Below are 21,205 nucleotides of genomic sequence, written 5' to 3' on the forward strand. Positions count from 1 at the left end.
AATCCATGTATAACAATCAAGTTTGGAACTTGGTTGACAATGTACTGGGTCGTAATATAGTCAGGTGCAAATGGATCTTCAAGAAGAATACCGACATGGATGGGAATATACACACTTATAAAGCGCGATTGGTTGCGAAGATATTTACTCAAACTCCGGAGTTGAATATCATGAGACATTCTCACCAGTAGCGAAGATTATGTCTATTAGGGTTATTCTAGCCATAGCTGCATTTCATGACTATGAAATATGGCAAATGGATGTCAAAACCGCTTTCCTTAATGGAAAGTTGGCTAAGGATGTTTACATAAGTCAGACATAAGGTTTTGTCAATGCAAAGCACCCTAACAGAGTGTGTAAGCTTGAGGAATCCATTTATGGATTAAAACAAGCATCTCGTAGATGGAATCTTTGTTTCGATGAGAAGGTCTAAGAGTATGGTTTTTCGAGAAGCGAATATGAGTCATGTGTATATGTCAGAGCTAGTGAAAATATAGTTGGCTTTTATGTACTATATGTGGATGACATACTATTCATATGAAATGACATCCTAACCTTGCAGGAAGCTATGTCCTGTCTTGGGAAGTGTTTCGCTATGAAGGACCTTGGAGAAGCTGCATATATCCTAGGGATAAGGATATTGAGAGACGGGAGTAAAAGACTAATTGGACTTAGTCAAAGCACTTACTATGACAAGGTGTTTAAGAGGTTCAACATGCAGAATTCCAAAAAAGGATACTTATCGATACAGAGCAATGCCAGACTGAGTAAGTACCAAAGCCCGAGTACAGAGGCTGAGATAGCTGACATGAGTCGATTACCATATGCTTCTGCTGTTGGATCGGTCATGTATGCTATGACTTGTACTCACCCTGATGTGGCCTTTGCTTTGAGCATGGTCAGCAGATATCAGGGGACCCCTGACAAAGCCCACTGGACTGTGGTAAATAATATTCTCAAGTACCTGCGAAGGACAAAGGACTGGGTCCTTAACTTTGGTGGGAGTGAGGAATTGAGAGTGACAGAGTATAGTTATGCCTGTTTTCAGACCGACAGAGATAATTTCTGCTCTCAGTCGGGTTGGGTATTTACCCTGAATGGAGGAGCAATTACTTGGAAAAGTTCCAAGCAGGAGACAATAGCTTATTCAAATTGCGAATTAGAGTACATAGCAGCAAGCGAAGCGGCGAAGGAGGCGATATGGCTGAAGAACTTCATTGGACACCTTGGAGTTGTACCAGCTATAAAGGAGCCTATAGAGATTTTCTTTGATAATAATAGTGCGGTTGACTTTGCCAAGGAACCAAGATATCATGGCAGATCTAGGCACATTAATAGAAAGTATCACTTCATAATACACAAGATAGAAGAAGGACTCCTCGTGGTAAAGAGGGTATCGTTAGAAGATAACCCAATAGATCCCCTCACGGAGGGACTAACTAGGGTTAAGCATTTTCATCCTGCAAGGAGCATCGGGCTGAAGGACGATATTAGTTTTAATAACTAGATAGCTATTTCTGAAACTTGTGAAATGTAATTGACATTTGGTGATTAAACAAAAGTTGTTATTATCTAGTGTCAGTCGTTTACTATTGTTTGAACTTTGCATGTTTTGACTTCCAGAATAGTTATATTATTCAAACTTTCCACAGTCAATCATACTTTGGGAGGAGGTATTGAAATAAGACTGTCATGAATTGGGTTTGTAGATTTATCTGAATTGTATTAGACATAGCAATGGTTGCTACAACATTCACGAGTGCTCATAAGTTATGAGTATTGGATTAAACCCATTTTCACTTGTATCACTTCATGGAATTTATCTCAAGTGATTGTGAGACGGTAATATCATATAAGTCTTCAAACCTAGAGATATAAGTTGTTGACTATGAGTTGGTTGTACATTGTTAGTACGAAAACGCATTAGTAACTTGATGTTATAAAACATGTTATTGTGTATGATTCAACGAGTAGTTAGTACAACCATATGAGTTGAAGTTTATCTGTTCCTTTTAGTCCTTGGAGGATTAAAAGCGATATATTGGGCCCCTCTATGATTTTTTTTGACCTACGTATCGTGCACGATCAGAACTAAATTGATGTGTTTGATTAAGTTCTATGTCAAACAAATCGGAAATCGGGAAACAAACTGTTGGAAAATAAGTACAACGTTGTTCCATGTATTTTTCCGACTGCTATCTTGAGAACGGAGGAGTATATGATCACTTTCTATAATGGAACTTCATAGTTTGACAAAGTTTTAAGAGCTACGATTGGTGGCCGATTTTTGAAGTCATACTTGCAACTATAGTTATCAGACTTATCCAAGTGGGAGACTATTGGATAAGGTGTCTAAGTCCATAACTATAGTTGGTTTGTACTTGACCCGACCCGGCATGTTCCATTTGGGTTGCACTTCACCGAAACAATTTGTATGGATAGTTTTTTGAGAAGAATATGTTTATGGTTTATTAATATATTATAAGTTATAATATATTAATATGAAATCATATTATTTAATAAGTATTGATCAAGAATTAATTTGGAATTAATTTAATGATCAAAAGAGACTAGTTAAATATGGATTCTTATAGTATGGGCCAATTGATTATTTAGGATGGCTATGCTTACATGGAAGTCCATGGATAATCCGTGGAGCTTTTGACCCATGGATCCTAGGTATGTGAAATTTCATGGGTATTAGGGTTTACATGGATCTAAACCTAATCCTCCACACTATATAAAGAAGTACAAGGCTCTAGAAATCGACACTAGTGTGTGAGATAAGGAACGATAGCCGATTTCTAAGAGTGCATCATATTCTCTCAGGTTTTCCAAGTTGTTGTGTTGATTTGTGATTCCACTTGAGGCATTCAAATTATTGGTGCTAGGCTCTTGAAGATCTAAGCAATCAACTACAAGAAGAGGTATATATTTCTATCTAGTTTTTATTTGTACAAGTACCTATGATAACATGATAGATAGGATAATGCTTTGGAAATCAATTTTGCATGTATAATAGAGAAAACATAGTTCCAAAACATCTAGGGTTGTATGTGCACCTTAAGGTTGTTTAGACGCTCAAAACCCATCACATACAACCCTAAATGCTTTTGATTTATGTTTTCTCTAATTATACGCGCAATATTGTTTCCAAAGCATTAAGCCTACAACTAGCATGCAAATGACATAATCAACATAAAATTGAGATATGGAGTTACCTTTTTGTTGTAGCTTGTATAACTTCTTGAGTTTGGCCTTTAAGAACTTAGTGTACCAAGTGTTGCACCTCAAATTGAATCACAACACACCTTTGGATAAAGGATGACTTTTGAGAAATATTCTTGCAACCAAAATCAGCTCATGGAACTCCAAGGATCACTAGTGTCCATTTTGGATGTTAAGGGGCTTCTGATATAGGTTGGCTAGGATTAGTGTTACATCCATGTAAGCCCTAATGTGAATGACGTTTCATCTTACTTAGGATCCATGGGTTGAAACCTCCATGGACTACCATATTGGTTTAACCCATCCTAAATAACCATAAGCCCACACCATAAGAATGATTGATTTAACAAATCAATCCCCTTACATTTAATTAGTCTCTTTTGATCACTAAATTAATTCCGCATTAATTCTTGATCACTACTAATTAAATAATATGATTTCAAGTTAATATATTAGAACTTAAAATCTATTAACAAATTATAAATAACCTCTTCTTAAAAGTCCATCCTATCAAATTGTCCCGGTGATATGCAACCCAAATGGACCATGCTACTCTCGGGTCAAGTACATACCAATTATAGTTATGGGCTTAGACACCTAATCCAACACTTTATACCTTAAGATGGTTGCCAAACAAAGTATATGTCAGATCTATTACTCCTCCCTTTACTCCAACCTCTTCAAGCTCCAAGTTTCCTTCACAGCCATACCAAAATCACTCTCCAACGCTCTCACACACACTCAAGAAGGTATAAGTCTCGAATTAGGGTTTCTCTGGACTGTAAGGGTGATGAGGGAGGCCACAATGAGCCATAAGTTGTTTATATAGGTTGCAAAACCATGAACATTAGGGTTTCATAATCAACCATCAACTCATCGAGTTGGGGCCTCCCAACTCGTCAAGTAGACATGGAAATATACGCGGGCATAAACATTCTTCACGATGAGTTGGAGCCTCCCAACTTGTCGAGTTCCCCTGAAAATACATATATAATCTTATAAAATTCATACCTGAAAATTGGGATGTTAAAACACAATTGAAGCTGAAATGCTTGTAAGGTCGAATCCCAAGGTTTTAATCGACATCGACAATGGTAACATTTGTGATCAAGAAAAGGTTTCTCTTCCAAATCGAAAGGGATTAACCAATGTCAAACCATTTGATCTTATGGTAAAGAGAAAAGCTCGTTCTAAGATTATTCCATATGTTGACCTCAATTAGTCCATTTGTTTCTACTACAAGTTGAAGGGACATTGGAAGCGAAGCTGCCCAAAATACCTAAAGGATATTGAAGATGGTAAAGTTGATTCATGTGTCTATTCAAAGAATCTTAATACATGATGTGATAATCACATTTTCATGGTATTGCAGGATCTAAAAGAAAGAAGGAAGCTTAAGCAAAAGTAAGTTAAATCTGATCAAGGAAAATGGACTTTTGTCGAATGGTTCGATGGTCAAAATTTGGAGCTATTACTAAGGAGTTAGGATAGTTTTAATGGATTATTATTATTCTTTAGAGGTGTTTAGAAATATAGTTTTTCATTTTATGCATTGTAAGAACAAGTTCTAATTTTCTTTTTAGCAATAAACTGAAGTTTTGGTTTATAAAGTTTCCTTATTCGTATTTCCTTGCAATGACATTTATGAAAGTTCTGGTTATGTTTCTAATATTAGCAATATTTATAGTGAATTTGATTCTTCTAGAACGTGCTGATGGTACTATCATAATTAACCAAGTGAAAAGAAATCTCATCACCAACGACAGAAACTTGGAGTCATACAATTCGAATTGCATGATTCATGAGAATCTTGTTTATTGGAAAATTATGACTAATTCGTTGTTCACATGATTATGTGATGCAAGTGAAGGTCTAACGGATCTAGTACATGTTGATATGAACTCTTTAGATCCACCACAAAAGACGATAACACTATTCCTCATGATTTACTAATGCTTCGACAAATATTATTATGTTTATAATATTAAACATAATTCTAATACTATTGAAAAGATTCAAAGAGTAGCAGAACGAATGGAAGAATTTATTATGCAGAATGATAAAAGATTCTCCAATATGAATGGAAATAAGAGTACTTTAGTATCATGTTTTCATTGGATTAGGTGTCTAACCCCATAACTATGATTGGTATGTACTTAACCTGATAGTAGCATGGTCCATTTTGGGTTGCCTTCACTAGAACAATTTGATAGATGGATATTTGAGTAAGAGGTTATTTATGTTTTATTAATATATTATAAGTATAATATATTAATTGAAGAATCATATTATTTAATTAGTATTGATCATGAATTAATTTAGTGATCAAAAGAGAATAATTAAATTGATACATATGAGTTGGGCTAATGATCCATGATTTGATTTGTGATGGGCTTATGGGTTAGTCCATGAAGTACTTATCCAAATCAAATGGATGGATCATAAGCTTATGTGTATGGATTAGGGTTACACATGACCCTTGAAATTCTACACACACACACACACACACACATATATATATATATAAGCTAAAATCGGTTACACAACCTTGCATTCCAAGAAGAAGAATCAGATTTCTAGTTCCTAAATCTCTCTCATATCCATCTAGTTGTTTATTGGTGTTTGTGACTTGTTTTAGGCACAACACTTGGGGTGTTAAGTTCTCATAAGGCCAAAGTCTTACTAGCTACACAAAAAGGTAATCTTCTAACTAGTATTATGATTCATGTATCAAATATTGTATGCTAGTTTAGGCTTCATGCTTTGGAAATCAATGTAGCATGTATAATTAGAGAAAACTTAGATCCAAATCTTTAGGGTTGTATGTGCACCATAGGAATGTTAGAGTACATAAAACCCAACAATGGTATCAGAGTCATGGGTGTTTTCTATTGTATTGATGCAATTGTGTAATTTTCAAAGCTGAAAAAACTGCAATTCTGGATTCTGCCAGGGCCTACTCGATGAGTCCATGTATGAACTCGACGAATAGGTGCCTTATGGTGATGAACTCGTCGAGTTCATAAGTGCACTCGATGAGTTGGTGCATTCGATGGCATATTCTTCGAGTTTTTGGTTTGTTCTAGATTAGGAACATTACCACAAACTGTTTTGGTTCATAAATTCGATTTTAATGATACGGTAATATTAATCCCCATCCAATAACATGATGCTATGAAATTTTAAGATAATTACAAGATTTTGTGAAAAACTAGTTATTTGTAAAATTTGAAGTTATCATGTAATATGAATCAAATTAGGTCAAATTGGTAAATAAGATAACTGTATTAGTTAATTTGACCTAAAAGTGTTTCTTGAAGAGTTCCATAACTTGTCCTCAAGTTATGGAATGTGAAAAGTTATCATTCATGAAACATTATTTCACATAAGTTATGAAATTCCATAGGTATTGTAAAGTTCATAACTTGTCCTCAAGTTATGGAATTGGAAATGTCTCAACAATGAACCAATAATTCCATAAGTTATGGAAATCAAAAGTTTTGACAAGTTACAAAACCCGCCATCAAGTTTTGGAACTTAAAAAGTTACATTTATGAAACTTTAATTCCAAACCCTAGAATTTCAAAGTTTAAAATTCAACCCTATACTATTATAATATTAAAGTTTAATACTTATATATATATATATATATATATATATATATATATATATATATATATATATATATATATATATATATATATATATATATAAAAGACAAGTTAGTCTTACCGTTAGTAGGCCTCATTCACGAAGTCGTTATATAAGGGGGTATAAGGTTACTGCCTATAAAATGGTGGTTTAATTGGTGTTCACTCTCACCCACCACTTCTTTACTGGTGGAGGGTCGCTAGCCGAACGGGTAGGATAGGACATTAATTCTCATTAATAAGTATAATGAAAATATACAAAGTAAGTAAACTTTTATAAATTCCCAAATCTTAGTTAGTTTAGGAAAATATGAAAATGGTGCTATTCCATGAAATTGCACGTTGCACCTTGTTAAGTCGTTAGTGGAGTGTGTGTGGTTAAATGACACCCTAATTTGGGACTGACAATGTGTGGCAAAGGGTAGCTTGGTGTTAATCATGGATCAATGGAGCGCGTGTGGTTAACCTGCACATTGATTAGGTGATTTGTAACATTGAGAGTACTAAGCTAATTTGCATGGTTATTCACACCTTGTTTGTGATCCTCGGTATCCCAGTCACAAACTTGAAGGGCATATTCGAGATTTAAACATGCCATTGAAAAGTTCAATGAATCTCAAAAGAATCTAGGAATTTCAATTCATTTAAAACATAAATCTTCTTTTTCATTTTTCATGATGGAAATTGGTAAATCATCATTTACCTACCTTCAAATATTTTACAATTGGATTATGGCATCCCTCTCCGAATTGTAAAATATTGTGTTGTGTCCCAACCTTAATATTTCATTTTGGGTGATATATTAAGGATCCTTATCTAGTCTAAACTTTGTCTTTATTTTCAGATGTCTACTTCAAAAAATGCTTCAAACCCAATCCCTTCCGACTCTTTCTCCCTCATGAACTTATGTGGGAGGGTCATCTTCGATGGAATGAATTTCAATGATTGGATTCAAAACATCTGAATTGTCATTCACTACGAGGATAAAAAATATGTTATCGATAAAGAGTTTAAGGAGATTGATGAATCTATTGCTACTACTGAACAGATTGTTGTATACAAGGCCCAAAGTGTCGTGTATTATGATTTCTACCACGACTGCCGAGCTTCATAAGTCCTATGAGGACTTCTGGCCTTATGAAATGCATCCGAGTTTGATGGAAAGGTACCATCAAAGTGCATGACAGGAAAGGTATGAAATCATAGCCTCCATGATCACTACCAAAATGAAGGATGGAGAGTCCATCACGACCCACTTGCAAAAGATGCAAAGCTTTGTGGTCTGCTTGCTGAAGTTGAATGTCAACTTCGATGAATAGTTGGCCATATATATATATATATATATATATATATATATATATCATTCTACACTATTTACCTCCTTGTTATGATAAGTTTCGTATGACTAATCATATGAACAAGGTAGAGGTCACTCTAAGCAAGCTTCAAGGCCTCTTATATATATATATATATATATATATATATATATATATATATATATATATATATATATATATATATATATCATTCTACACTATTTACCTCCTTGTTATGATAAGTTTCGTATGACCTATCATATGAACAAGGTGGAGGTCACTCTAAGCAAGCTTCAAGGCCTCTTAAGGACTGCTGAAAGTAGTCTTAAAGGTAAATATGTTGTGTCTACTCCTACTACAACTGACCATGTCTTGGAAATAGTTCATGAGAAGGGAAAGAAGAGGAAGGCTTCTTCTTAGAGTCCCAAGGGAAAGTCTCAGGATGGATCCTCTTATAGTGGGACCAAAGTTGGTTCTGTTGTACCCTCTCCAAATTCAAATGAAGCAGAATTCTTCCATTGTCATGAAAAGGGGCATTGGAAGCGAAGCTACCCCAAATACTTGCGGGTCATAAATGATGGGAAGACCAAGCTCACCTTTGTAGGTATTTACAGTATTCTGTATAATAACTCATCATACGTTAATTCTTGGGTCCTTGATACATGATATGGTTTTCACATTTGTTATGATTTGCTGGGTCTAAAAGAAAGTAGGGATGTGGAGCACGGGAAGATGAACTTGATCATGGGGAATAGGAAAAAGTCACCTGTCACCGAAATTGGATTTTATTCTTTATTTCTTAGTAATGGTTTAAAATTAGATTTGAATAATTATTGCTACTTGTCAGATATGGCGATGAATATTATTTCCTTTCACAATTTGTATGAACAACGTTTTACCTTTTCTTTTAATAATGAAATTGGTGGTTTTAATGCTTATTTTAATGATGCATTTTATTTTGAAGCATTACCTTGTCGTGGTATATATGAAACTGTGATGGTTGTAGATAACTTAGAAAATAATGTGTTGCATATCGATTCGTCCAATGGTTTAGACAAAGCATCATTATGGCATTTTCGTCTTGGACATGTCAACAAGAAGCGCATAACCCAACTCTAAAGGGATGGAGTTTTGGAGTCATTTGACTTAAAGTTAGATGAAACTTGTGAATCTTGTTTGCTTGGAAAGATGACTAAGTCACCCTTCACTAGTTCTTGTGCAAGGGGTGAGGGTTTGTCGGATCTCATACATACAAATGTGTGTGGACCCTTCAGATCTGCCACAAGGGATGCTAACCGATTATATATGACTTTACTGATGATTATAGTAGATATGGGTATGTCTGTTTAATCAAGCATAAGTCAGAAACCTTTGAAAAGTTTAAAGAGTTTAAGAAACAAGTGGAGAATAAATTGGGAAGGAAGATAAAGATGCTCCGATCCGATCGAGGAGGAGAGTATCGTAGTATTGAGTTCCAAGACTATCTTAAGGAATGTGGAATTGTTTCAAAATTGACGCCACCTAGGACACCACAAATTAATGATGCAGCTGAGAGGAGAAATCGAACCGTTTTGGACATGGTTCATTCCATGATGAGTCGAGCTTCGTTACCTATCTCAATCTGAGGTATGTATCAGAGACTGCCATCCATATCCTTAATATAGTCCCAACTAAAAAGGTTACCAAAACACCTCATGAAATGTGGACAGGGAAGGTTCCCTCATTAGACCACATCAAGGTTTGGGGTTGCGAACGAGAGACTCACGACAAGCTTAAACCTTATAGTGAGCGATGTATTTTCATCGGCTACCCACAGAAATCATTTGGATATCTCTTCTATAGATCAAGTGACAATGTTGTCTTCATTGCAAGGAGAAAGGTTTTTCGTGAGAGATAGCTCATATTCCAGGAGGACAATGGGAGGCAAATTGACCTTAAAGAGCTTCAAGAGTTAAATGATGAAGGAACCTCAAACACTAGCATTCAACCTGAGGAGGAAACTCCAGTTGAACCGATTGACGATTCCTTACCTCTGAGGCATTCCAGTAGAGTTAGAAATACACCTGAGTTTTATGGTTTCCATATTACAACTGAAGGTGATATATTTATCAGTGACACTGGTAAATTTGGATGAACCTAATAAATACAAGGAAGCCATGGCAGGCCCTTAGTCTGCTAAATGGAAAGAGGCAATGGACAACGAGATTAAGTCCATGTATGACAATCAAGTTTGGAACTTGGTTGACAGTGTACCAGGCCGTAAGTCAGTTGGGTGCAAATGGATATTCAAGAAGACGACCGACATGGATGAGAAAGTACACACCTATAAAGCACGATTGGTTACGAATGGCTTTACTCAAACTCCTGGAGTTTACTATGATTAGACCTTCTCACCAGTGGCCAAGATTAAATCTATAAGGGTTATGCTAGCCATAGCTGCATTTCATGAGTATGAAATATGGCAAATGGATGTCAAAATCGCTTTCCTAAATAGGAAGTTGGCTGAAGATGTTTACATGAATCGGCCAGAGGGTTTTATCAATACAAACTATCCTAATAGAGTGTGTAAGATTGAGAAATCCATTTACAGAATGAAACAAGCATCTCGCAGATGGAATCTTTGTTTTAAGGAGAAAGTCAAAGAATTTGGTTTCTCAAGGAGACATGATGAGTCATGTGTATATGTCAAAGCTAGTGGGAGTATAGTTAGCTTTCTGGTGTTGTATGTGGATGACATACTGCTCATAGGAAATGAAATTCCAACCTTACAGGAGGTTAAGTCCTGGCTTGGGAAGTGTTTCGCTATGAAGGAACTCGGAGAAGTTACTTATATTCTAGGGATAAGGATATTGAGAAACATGAGTAAAAGACTAATAGGACTTAGTCAAACTACCTACTTGGACAAGGTGTTGAAACATTTCAGCATGGAGGAGTCCAATAAAGGAGAATTATTTATCCAGAGCAATACTAAACTGAATAAGGCTCAGAGTCCAAGTACAGATGTTGAGATAGCAAAAATTAGTCGGATACCATATGCTTATGTTTTTGGCTCGATCATGTATGCTATGACATGTATTCGCCCTGATCTAGCCTTTGCCTTGAGCATGGTTAGCAGATATCAAGGGAACCCTGGTAAAGCTCACTAGATTGCGGTAAAGAACATTCTAAAGTACCTACGAAGGACTAAAGAATGGGTCCTTACCCTCGGTGGGAGTGATGACTTAAGAGTGATAGGGTATAGTGAGGCCAGTTTTTAGACCGATAGAAATAATTTCCTCTCACAGCCAGGCTCGATATTTACCCTAAATGGTGGAGTAGTAACTTGCAAAAGTTCTAAACAGGAGACTATAGCTGATTCAACGTGCGAATCAGAGTATATCGCAGCAAGTGAAGTATCGAAGGAGGCAATATGGCTAAAGAACTTCATCGAAGACCTTGGAGTTGTACTAGCTGTAAAGGAGCCTATGGAGATTTTCTGTGACAACGAGGGTGTGGTAGCCTTAGCCAAGGAACCAAAGGATCATGGTAGATCCAAGCACATCGACAAAATATATCACTTCATAAGACATCGAATAAAAGAAGGGATACTCGTAATTAAGGGGGGTATCATCAGAGGAAAATCCAGCAGATCCCCTCACAAAGGGACTGAGTAGGGTCAAGCACTTGCAGCATGCTAGGAGAATAAGGTCGAAGGACGATATTACTTTTAATGATTAGATAGACCTTTAGAAACTTGTAATAGCTAAAATGTGATTGACATTTGATGATTGAATAAAAGAAGTTTTATATATAATTAAAGTTACTATCTTGTGTCAATTATTTACTATTGTTTCATTTTGCATGTTTTGACTTCTAGAATAATAAGATTATTCAAACTATCCACAGTCGATCATACTTTGGAAGTAGGTTATGAAAGTAGACAGTCATGAATGGGTTTTTGTAAGATTGTCTAAGGTATTAGACATTGCAAAGTTTGCTACAAACATTCATGAGTGCTCTTGAAATAAGATTTGAGTATTGGATTAAACCCACACTCACATGAATCACTTCATTGGATTTATCACAAGTGATTGTGAGATGATAATATCGTATAGTCTTCAAACTAAGATATATGAGTTGTTAATTATGAGTTGGTTGTACATTGATAGTACAAAAATGCATTGGTAACTCGATGTTATAAAACGTGTTGTTGTGTATGATTTAACGAATAGTTAGTACAAGCATATAAGTCAAATTTTATCTGTTCATTTTACCCTAAGAGGATTAAAAGTGATATCTTGGCCCCCTCGATGATTTTGTTTTGACTTATGTGACGGGCCTGGTCAGGACGCAATTGATGTGTTCAATTAAATTCTATGTCAAACAAAACAGAAATCGGTAAACAAACTGTTGGACAATGAGTACGACTTTATTCCATGTCTTTGTCCACACGATATCTTGTAGAACAAAGGATTATATGATCACTTATCTAATGGAAGCATTCAAGTTCACAACGGATTTTTGAGAGCTATGATTGCTAATCAAATTTTAAGTTGCATTGGCAATTATAGTTATTAGACTTATCCAAGTGGGAGACTGTTGGATTAGGTGTCTACGCCCATAACTATGATTGGTATGTACTTGACCCGATAGTAGCATGGTCCATTTCGGGTTGCCTTCACCAGAACAATTTCATAGATGGATATTTGAGTAAGAGGTTACTTATGATTTATTAATATATTATAAGTATAATATATTAATTGAGGAATCATATTATTTAATTAGTATTGATCAATAATTAATTTAGAATTAATGTAGTGATCAAAAGAGACTAATTGAATTGATACATATGAGTCGGGCTAATGATCCATGATTTGATTTGTGATGGGCTTATGGGTTAGTCCATGAAGTATTTATCCAAATCAAATGGATGGATCATAAGCTTATGTGTATGGATTGGGGTTACACATGACCCTTGAAATTCTACACACACACACAGTTTATCTATAAACTAAAATCCTGTTACACAACCTCGACATATCGACATAAAATATCACTTTATTCGACATCGGGTGGAAGGACTCCTCGTTGTAAAGAGGGTATCGTCAGAAGATAACCCAACAGATCCGCTTACGAAGGCACTGAGCAGGGTTAAACACTTGCAGCACACTAGGAGCATCAGGCTGAAGGGCGATATTAGTTTAGATTTGATAGTTTTGAAACGTGTAATTAGGGTTGTAAATGAATCAAACGTTTGACAAACCGTTCATAGTTTGTTCGGTAAAATGTTCGTTTATGTTTGTTTATATAATAAACAAACAAACACAAACAAAATTTTATGTTTGTTTAGTTAAACAAACAAACATGAATAATAGTCTCGTTCGTTTATTTAAGTTCGTGAACGTTCGTTAATATTTGTTTAGTTAATATATATATATATATATATATATATATATATATATATATATATATATATATAAGATATACTAAAATTTAAATTCGTGTGAATCGTCAATCACAATCATATAGTAACATAGAATAACATATAATTCTTAACTATTAAATGCACAAACGATGAAAATTAGAAAAACAATGAAGGTTGGTAAAATTAGAAAAACATCTTAACAAACAAACAAAAACAAACACAAACAATGTAATTTTTAAACAAACAAACACAAACAAGAAAACATGTTTGTTTAAGCGTTCGTGTTCGTTTGTTAGTTAGGTTAAACCCAAACAAACAAACATGAACAAGCCTTGTTCATGTTTGTTTGGTTCGTTTACAGCCCTACGTGTAATAGATAAACTGTAATTAACATTTGATGATTAAATAAAATAGTATTAATTATTAGTAATGTTACTGTTTTATGTTAATTGTTTACCTATTGTTTCATTTTGCATGTTTTGACTTACTGAATAATAAGAATTATTCAAATCGTCCACAGTCGTTCATATGTTGGAAGTAGGTATGAATGAAGACTATAATGAATTGGTGTGTAGATTGTATGAAATGTATTAGATATAGCAAAAGGTTTACTACAATGTTCATGAGTGCTTATGAGTTTGATTTGAGCATTGGAATAAACCCACGCTTGCTGGAATCACTTCATGGAATTTATCTCGAGTGATCGCAAGACGATAATATCATATGGTCTTTAAACCTAGATATATGGTTTATTGTTTGCTGATTAGTTGTGCATTTATAATGTGTAAATTCATCAGTAACTTGATTTTATAAAACACATTGTTGTGTATGATTTGATTAGTGAATAGTAAATGTGTAATGCCCATAGATCCGGGCTAGTCAATTTAGAGACGATAAGCGTCATAAATAAATTTTTGATAGAAGAGTGTTTAGAATGAATAATAATAACCAAATTTTAGTATATGTCACAAGGTTTTTGTGCATATAAAGAACGCCGAAATCCGAGTTATAACAAAGAAGTTATGACATGTCGAAGTTTCGCGACAGAACTAGCACGACACAGCGCGACATAAATAGTGAATTTACATTAGAGCGATATTTGGCCTTAGCGATCTAAATGAAAGTCGTAGAATACGTTAAACCGAAAGCGTACATAAAAAGAACATCCAAATCTGACTTTGTATGAGGAAGTTATGATTTTTCTATGTTTGAACTTAGCGGTATGCAGCCCGAATACTCGATTTGAGATCGAGCGGTTTTTAGCCAAAACAATCGAAACGAGAATCGAAGATATCGTCAATGGTAGTGCAACAATAAAAAGATAGACAAAAACGGAGTTCAAATGAAGGAGTTATGAATTTTGCACGGAGTTTTCCTATCCCAACCTACTAAAAATAATATATTAATAATATATTAAAATTAAAGTCAAAATTAGCCGACGAAGTCTAAATGAAAGTTGTAGATCTTGTTTTTACCTACGTGTGAATATAAAGAACGTCGAAAACGGAGCTCGTATACGAAAGATATGAATTTATGATGTTTGGGGCACGAACTTCCACCCCTATCAGAGCTCACGAGGTGAGCAGATGATGGATGTTTTCCAGTGCAAGTGGCCATGACGAACGCAATGACGTATCGATCTCACGAGGTGAATATTAGAAACTCATGAGGTGAGAATTAAAAACTCACGAAGTGAGTTTAGCATTTTTTTCCCTATAAAAAGAATTCAAGGGTCAGCCGATTTAGGTTGCTCATCTCTTACTCTCCCACTCCCGATACTCTCTCTAAGCCCTATTTTAACCCCCCGAAGCCTCAGTATCATTCCCGAGACCCGAAGCTAGTCCCGAATCCCAAAGATCCTGAGAAGAAAGATTCCCGAGCCGAAGCTCTACCCGCGCGAAGCCCGGTTTTGGAGGAAAACATCCCGGTTTCATCGCAAAAGATTATTTTAAGAGACGAGGAGCTGACCGATCATCTTCTGATCAAGTGAGTGTGTGGTTACTTTCTTCTAACACATAAATATGAAGTATTTGGTATAAAATACGTGCTATGTGTTTATATATTGTTGTTTATTTGAGATGAGTGTGGAATGGATGTTTTATATAGTTTTTAAATGAGTTAACCTATATATGTATTTTATATCTACAAATATGTTGGGTAGAACATGGGTAGATGAGATAGTTGGTGTGTGATAAAAGGATGAGTTGGATAATGAGATCAAGAGGTTAGGTTTAGATCCGTGAGTAGGGATCAGATCAAGAGGCTAGTTTTAGATCCGTGAGTATGGATTAGACCAAGAGGTTAGTTTTAGATCCGTTAGTATGGATCACGTAAAGAGATAAAACTTGTTATTAGTCCGGGAGTATGGAATAAGACTAAGTTAATTGTCCCTAGTCTGGGAGTATTGATTGGGTACAATTATTGATCCGGGAGTATGGATCAGATCAGGATTACGGTATAGTTAAATGTCCCTATTCCGAGAGTATGGATTGGGTACAATTATTGATCCAGGAGTATGGATCAGATAAGGAGGTTATTTAGAGATTCGTGAGTATGGATCAGGTAGTTTTAGATCCGTGGCTATGGATCAGGGGAAAAGTTTAGTTTTAGATCCGTGAGTATGGATCAAGTGAAAAGGTTAGTTTTAGATCCGTGAGTATGGATCGGGTGAAGAGGATAGTTTTAGATCCATGAGTATGGATAAGACCAAGAGGTTAGTTTTAGATTTGGGAGTATGGATCAGGTAAAGAGATAAAACTTGTTATTAGTCCGGGAGTATGGATTAAGACTAAGTTAATTGTCCCTAGTCGGGGAGTATGGATTGGGCACAACTATTGATCTGGGAGTATGGATCAGATCAGGATTAAGGTATAGTTAATTATCCCTATTCTGGGAGTATGGATTGGGTATAATTATTGATACGGGAGTATGAATCAGATCAGAAGGTTAGTTAGATATTCGTGAGTATGGATCAGGTAGTTTTAGATCCGCGAGTATGGATCAGGGGAAAATGTTAGTTTTAGATCTGTGAGTATGGATCAGGTGAAAAGGTTAGTTTAGGTTAGTTTTAGATCCGTGAGTATGGATCGGGCGAAGAGGATAGTTTTAGATCCGTGAGTAGGGATCGGGTAAAGAGGAAAATTTTAGATACGATAGTTTAGATCGTGTCGTTGTGAGGATCGATGGGGTGAGATAAGAGTTGCCTTTATATGGTGAAATTGTACAAGTTTGAATGTTCTATATTTATAAATATATGATATAACATTGTAGGATGAAAACCCTATATGCTCACCAGGCTCCCAAGCCTGGCCCACTCAGTTTCCTTTGTATTACAGGTATCGATACGAAGATAGATTTCACAGAGAGATTACAGGAGATGTAAAATATTTAGTGTAAATAATGTAAGTTTTGTTTATACTTATGTGTCTATATCAGAACATGACATCCCGAGATTTTGTTATATAATGAAAATACATTTCTTTAAAGAAATGCTTTGATAAATCTTTATCATATTTTGGGAACAAATTCCGCAACTGTTTTCTTTAAAAAAAAAAATTAATCTGATTTTAAAAACAAGCATAAACAAATCGGTCTTTTCTAGCCGAGAAATTGGGTATGTTACAGTTGGTATCAAAGCATTAGTTTAAGCGAACTAGGAATTTGTAGGAAATTTCTAGACTTAAACTTAGAATGCTAAGTAATGATTGTGAGGAGTGTGTCTAAAATATGTTAGGTAGTACACCTAAATTGACACAAGCACTAGTTATTTTAGGAATGATGCCTAAAATGCTTTTAGGTGCTAAATGTTATATGTTTTCCATATATGATATTATTTGTTCGGATCTATGGTCTGTTGCTGACCGGATCTGGAAACCTTATGTGTATAGGATTCTAAGCGTATAACTACGATATTAGAACTAGCATGTAAACGTTTTGGAGTGATAAGGATGATTTAAATATCTACTGTGAATGAGGATCTAAATTCACCTTATTCGGTGTGTAGATAAAAAATGGAAAGAACCAGAAGTGGAGCTGGAAACGCAAATGAAAATAGGAATCAACCACCTGTGATTGAGCGAGTGGCTGTTGTAGCAGCAACACCTGAGCCAATAACAATTGTCGGTGTACAAATGATGATTCAAACACTGTTGGATCGTTAGATGGAAGAAACAAGACATCTGCTTAGGCAGAATCGTGAAGAACTATCAATTCAAATGGAAGAGCCCGAAGTGAATGGAGGGCATTCGGAGGGAGGTAATTTCAGTGGGACTATTAGTCAAGCCAACCCATCATTAGTTAGACAAAACCATCAGGAGGGAGGAATTGATGGACTTGGATGCAAGTACAAAGACTTTTTGACTTGCAAACCATCGACCTTCACTGGGAAAAAGGATCCGATTGGAGTCATGGATTGGATTTCGGAAATGAAATTAGCCTTTATGACATGTGGTTGTAAGGGCAAGTTAGAAACCATATTTGCAGTGTGTCAGTTCATAGGGGCCGTTGTTCGCTGGTGGAACACTCTGGGGAAAACCCTAAGCCCTAACGAGCCACTGCAACTGTCTTGGGCAGAGTTCTTGGTGCAATTCAAGCGCAAGTTTTGCTCTGCCTAAAATCTGCTAGAGTTGGAGAACAAGTTTCTGACATTAACAAAAGAGAGCATGTCAGTTGATGAATACACTAATGCCTTCACAGACAAGATGGAGCTTGCCTTGTGCATCTTTCCAAATGAGCTGACTAAAGTTGACCGGTACGCAAAAGGACTCCCATGGAAGTATGCGGTGCTAGTGCGTCAGGCACTTACTCTGGAGGCAACTATCTGGGCTGCCAAGTCTGTTGAAGATATGATTAAGGGAAGCACCACCAGCAATGTTGAAGTTGGCGAGAAAAGAAAGTTTGAAGGATCCTCAAGGTCCGATGAGAAGAGAAAATTTTCGAAGTCTGGTTCAAATGCAGGAAGATTGGTCATTATGCACTAAAGAAATGACCTGCTTCAAATGCGGGAAGATTGGTCATTATGCCAGCGAATACAAAAACAAAAGAGAAGCCTACTTTAAGTGTGGTGAAGAAGGACACTTCAAACAAAACTGGCCAGGAAGGGAAGAGATTACAAAGCCAAATATGCTGCCAAAGCCAAAGGCAAGAGCATTTCAAATGATCCTTGATGATACAGATGACAACGCGAGGAATCAAGGATGAGGATTTTATATCCAAAGATCAAGTTATGAAGTAGCAGTGTGAATCGTAACTTATGTTGTAGCCTATTAGAGGCATAGTATAGGGTGAACTTGAACTTTTGTGTAATAGTTTCAAAGAATTAATATAAACCCAAGTTTTGTTATCTGGTGTGTTGAATGATTGTATGATTTTCTTGTATGGTGACTTGGTCGACTGCGGGACAATACTTGGGACGATTACGAGTAGGTGTGAAAGGTAGTAGATGCATATACTACCAGAAGCACATGACTCGCACTTGGATCAGGGAAAGTCACAAGGTTACCAAGAAGCTAATGATTGATTCTGTTTTATTATGGTATGTCATTACCATTGTTTGGGTAAAGACTAGTAAGATGGTTGTTATTCCGACCCTAGTGGTCATATAAATTTGAGTCCGACTACGGTGAGTATGCTGCGTGTTCAGAGAACCAAGTTCGATGTAACATCTGACGTAAGTCAGAAGGTTGTTTCGTGGTCATTTTAAGATAGTTTCCTTGTGGATTTGGTCCCTTAGTAAACTGAAATTACTTTAATACCCTTGAGGTAGTTTTTTTCCATTTTTCTTTCATTTTTTTAAATTTTAATACTTATTTATTTATTTTAAGAATTAAAAAAAAAATCAGAGGGCCTCTCTCTCTCTCTCTCTCTCTCTCTCTCTAAAAAGCACATAGACCGATATGTTATCCCTCCTATTTCCATCCTATAACTCATTTTATTCACTCACCTTTCTCATTATCATGTATGGAAACCTGGTTGGATATTAAATTGATTGTGATTGATTCGATTGTTACTTTATTCAGAAGCGATTTTGAAAACAATCTAATAGATCTGAAGCGGGGGTCCTCGTTGTTCTTTAAGATCCCATCCGTTCTAAAGTCACATGCTAGGCATCATGGGATTGCGATTGTGGTTACAAACCAGGTGGTTGACTCAATCAAAGGCAATAATATGTTGATCAGTGTCTGATTTAGGAATTTGGAGTCTTTGTGTACATTTAGAAGACGAGTTCTTCTGTAGCGCCCCGATTCTAGGTATGGATTTAAATAAAGAATAATTGGCCTTATGTCCTACTCCACGAGTTGGTTGCCCTATTCGTCGAGTAGCAGTGGGAATAGAACGCCTGTTTAGTGACCTACTCGGCGAGTCCACTAAGGGACTCGACGAGTAGGAGCTGGCAGATGAAGCCCTAAATTCTGGGGGTTTTGCACCCTATTTAAAGGATCATTGGCCTCCACCAGCCTCCCCTTACTGCTTCTTGTCCCTCTCAAACCCTAAATTGTGTGTGTGTGTGTGTTCCTTGGTGTGCTCAATCTTGGAGGAGTAACCTTGGAGAAGGAAGCACTTGAGGTAGCAAGGAAAAGCAAGGCCAAGAACTCGTGGGAAGATAAGGGATTTCTTCAGTTATGACTCTCTGGAAGGTATTAGGTTGTTCCTTAAGCTTATTTCTCTTTTAACCTCTCTTGGATGGGTGTTATGAAGGGCTCTCCGTGTTTAAGCTAAGATATGAAGTTGTAACTTCAGATTTGGACTTCCTTTGACCTTTAGATCCATAAAGTTCCCAGCTTGTACAAGGATGAGACTCTCCCAAGGTGTAAAACTCCATTAAGAGCTTAGATTGATGATTTAGGGCCTTTAGAGCATTGCATGTGCGTAAAGTTTGCAACTTTACGTGGTAAACATGCCTTAGGAGCTTGGATCTGTAATCTGGGACCTTGCCATGGCTTAAAAAGCATTTACATGGATTAAGAACTGCAAGGACTCAGCGAGTTGAATGAGAAACTCAGCGAGTCCGTTGAAGATGGCCATGAACTCGGCGAGTTGGATGAACAACTCGATGAGTTCATTGAAGATTGCCTTGAACTCGGCGAGTTGTTAGAAGACTCGGCGAGTTGGCTAGGGTTTCTTCCAAATCTTGGCCACGTATGAACTCGACGAGTTAAAAAGGGAAACTCGACGAGCCAATCAAGGATTTCACGACTTCTCGAATTCAGGAAGGACTTGACGAGTTGGTGACCTGCACTCGACAAGTCGAGTCAACATAGACTGCTGACTTAGACCAAGGGTTGACCGGTTGAATTCTGTTGGTTTCTGGTAATTGAGAGATTCATGAAAAAGGTTGTATGGTACCTATAGGTGGTGGAGCTTGTGTTGGACCCAGGAGTTGAGCTTTCTTATTTCCGACGACAATTGTGAGGTGAGTTATCCTCACTATACTAAGGGGCCTAAGGCACCAAGGCTGACCCATTGGATATGATATCCTAGTAGTTATATTATGTTGAGTGTGAGTTAGTTATGCATTCTAGTTTGATACGCTAGAGGGTAGGTCTATAGGACTACCTGTGATACTGATTGATTGCCTGTATGTGCATTATCGGTTACATGTTGATATG

At 36.4% G+C, this 21,205-nt stretch overlaps 1 pseudogene; it reads left to right on the forward strand.

The window, feature by feature from the left end:
• The first annotated feature begins 19,556 nt into the window (after positions 1-19,556).
• LOC145039545 (DNA repair protein XRCC3 homolog pseudogene) overlaps positions 19,557-21,205 on the forward strand; it is a 2,453-nt pseudogene continuing 804 nt past the window's right edge.

This window comes from Lactuca saligna, chromosome 4 (assembly GCF_052625555.1).
Source record: "Lactuca saligna cultivar CGN05327 chromosome 4, ASM5262555v1, whole genome shotgun sequence".
NCBI lineage: Eukaryota > Viridiplantae > Streptophyta > Magnoliopsida > Asterales > Asteraceae > Lactuca > Lactuca saligna.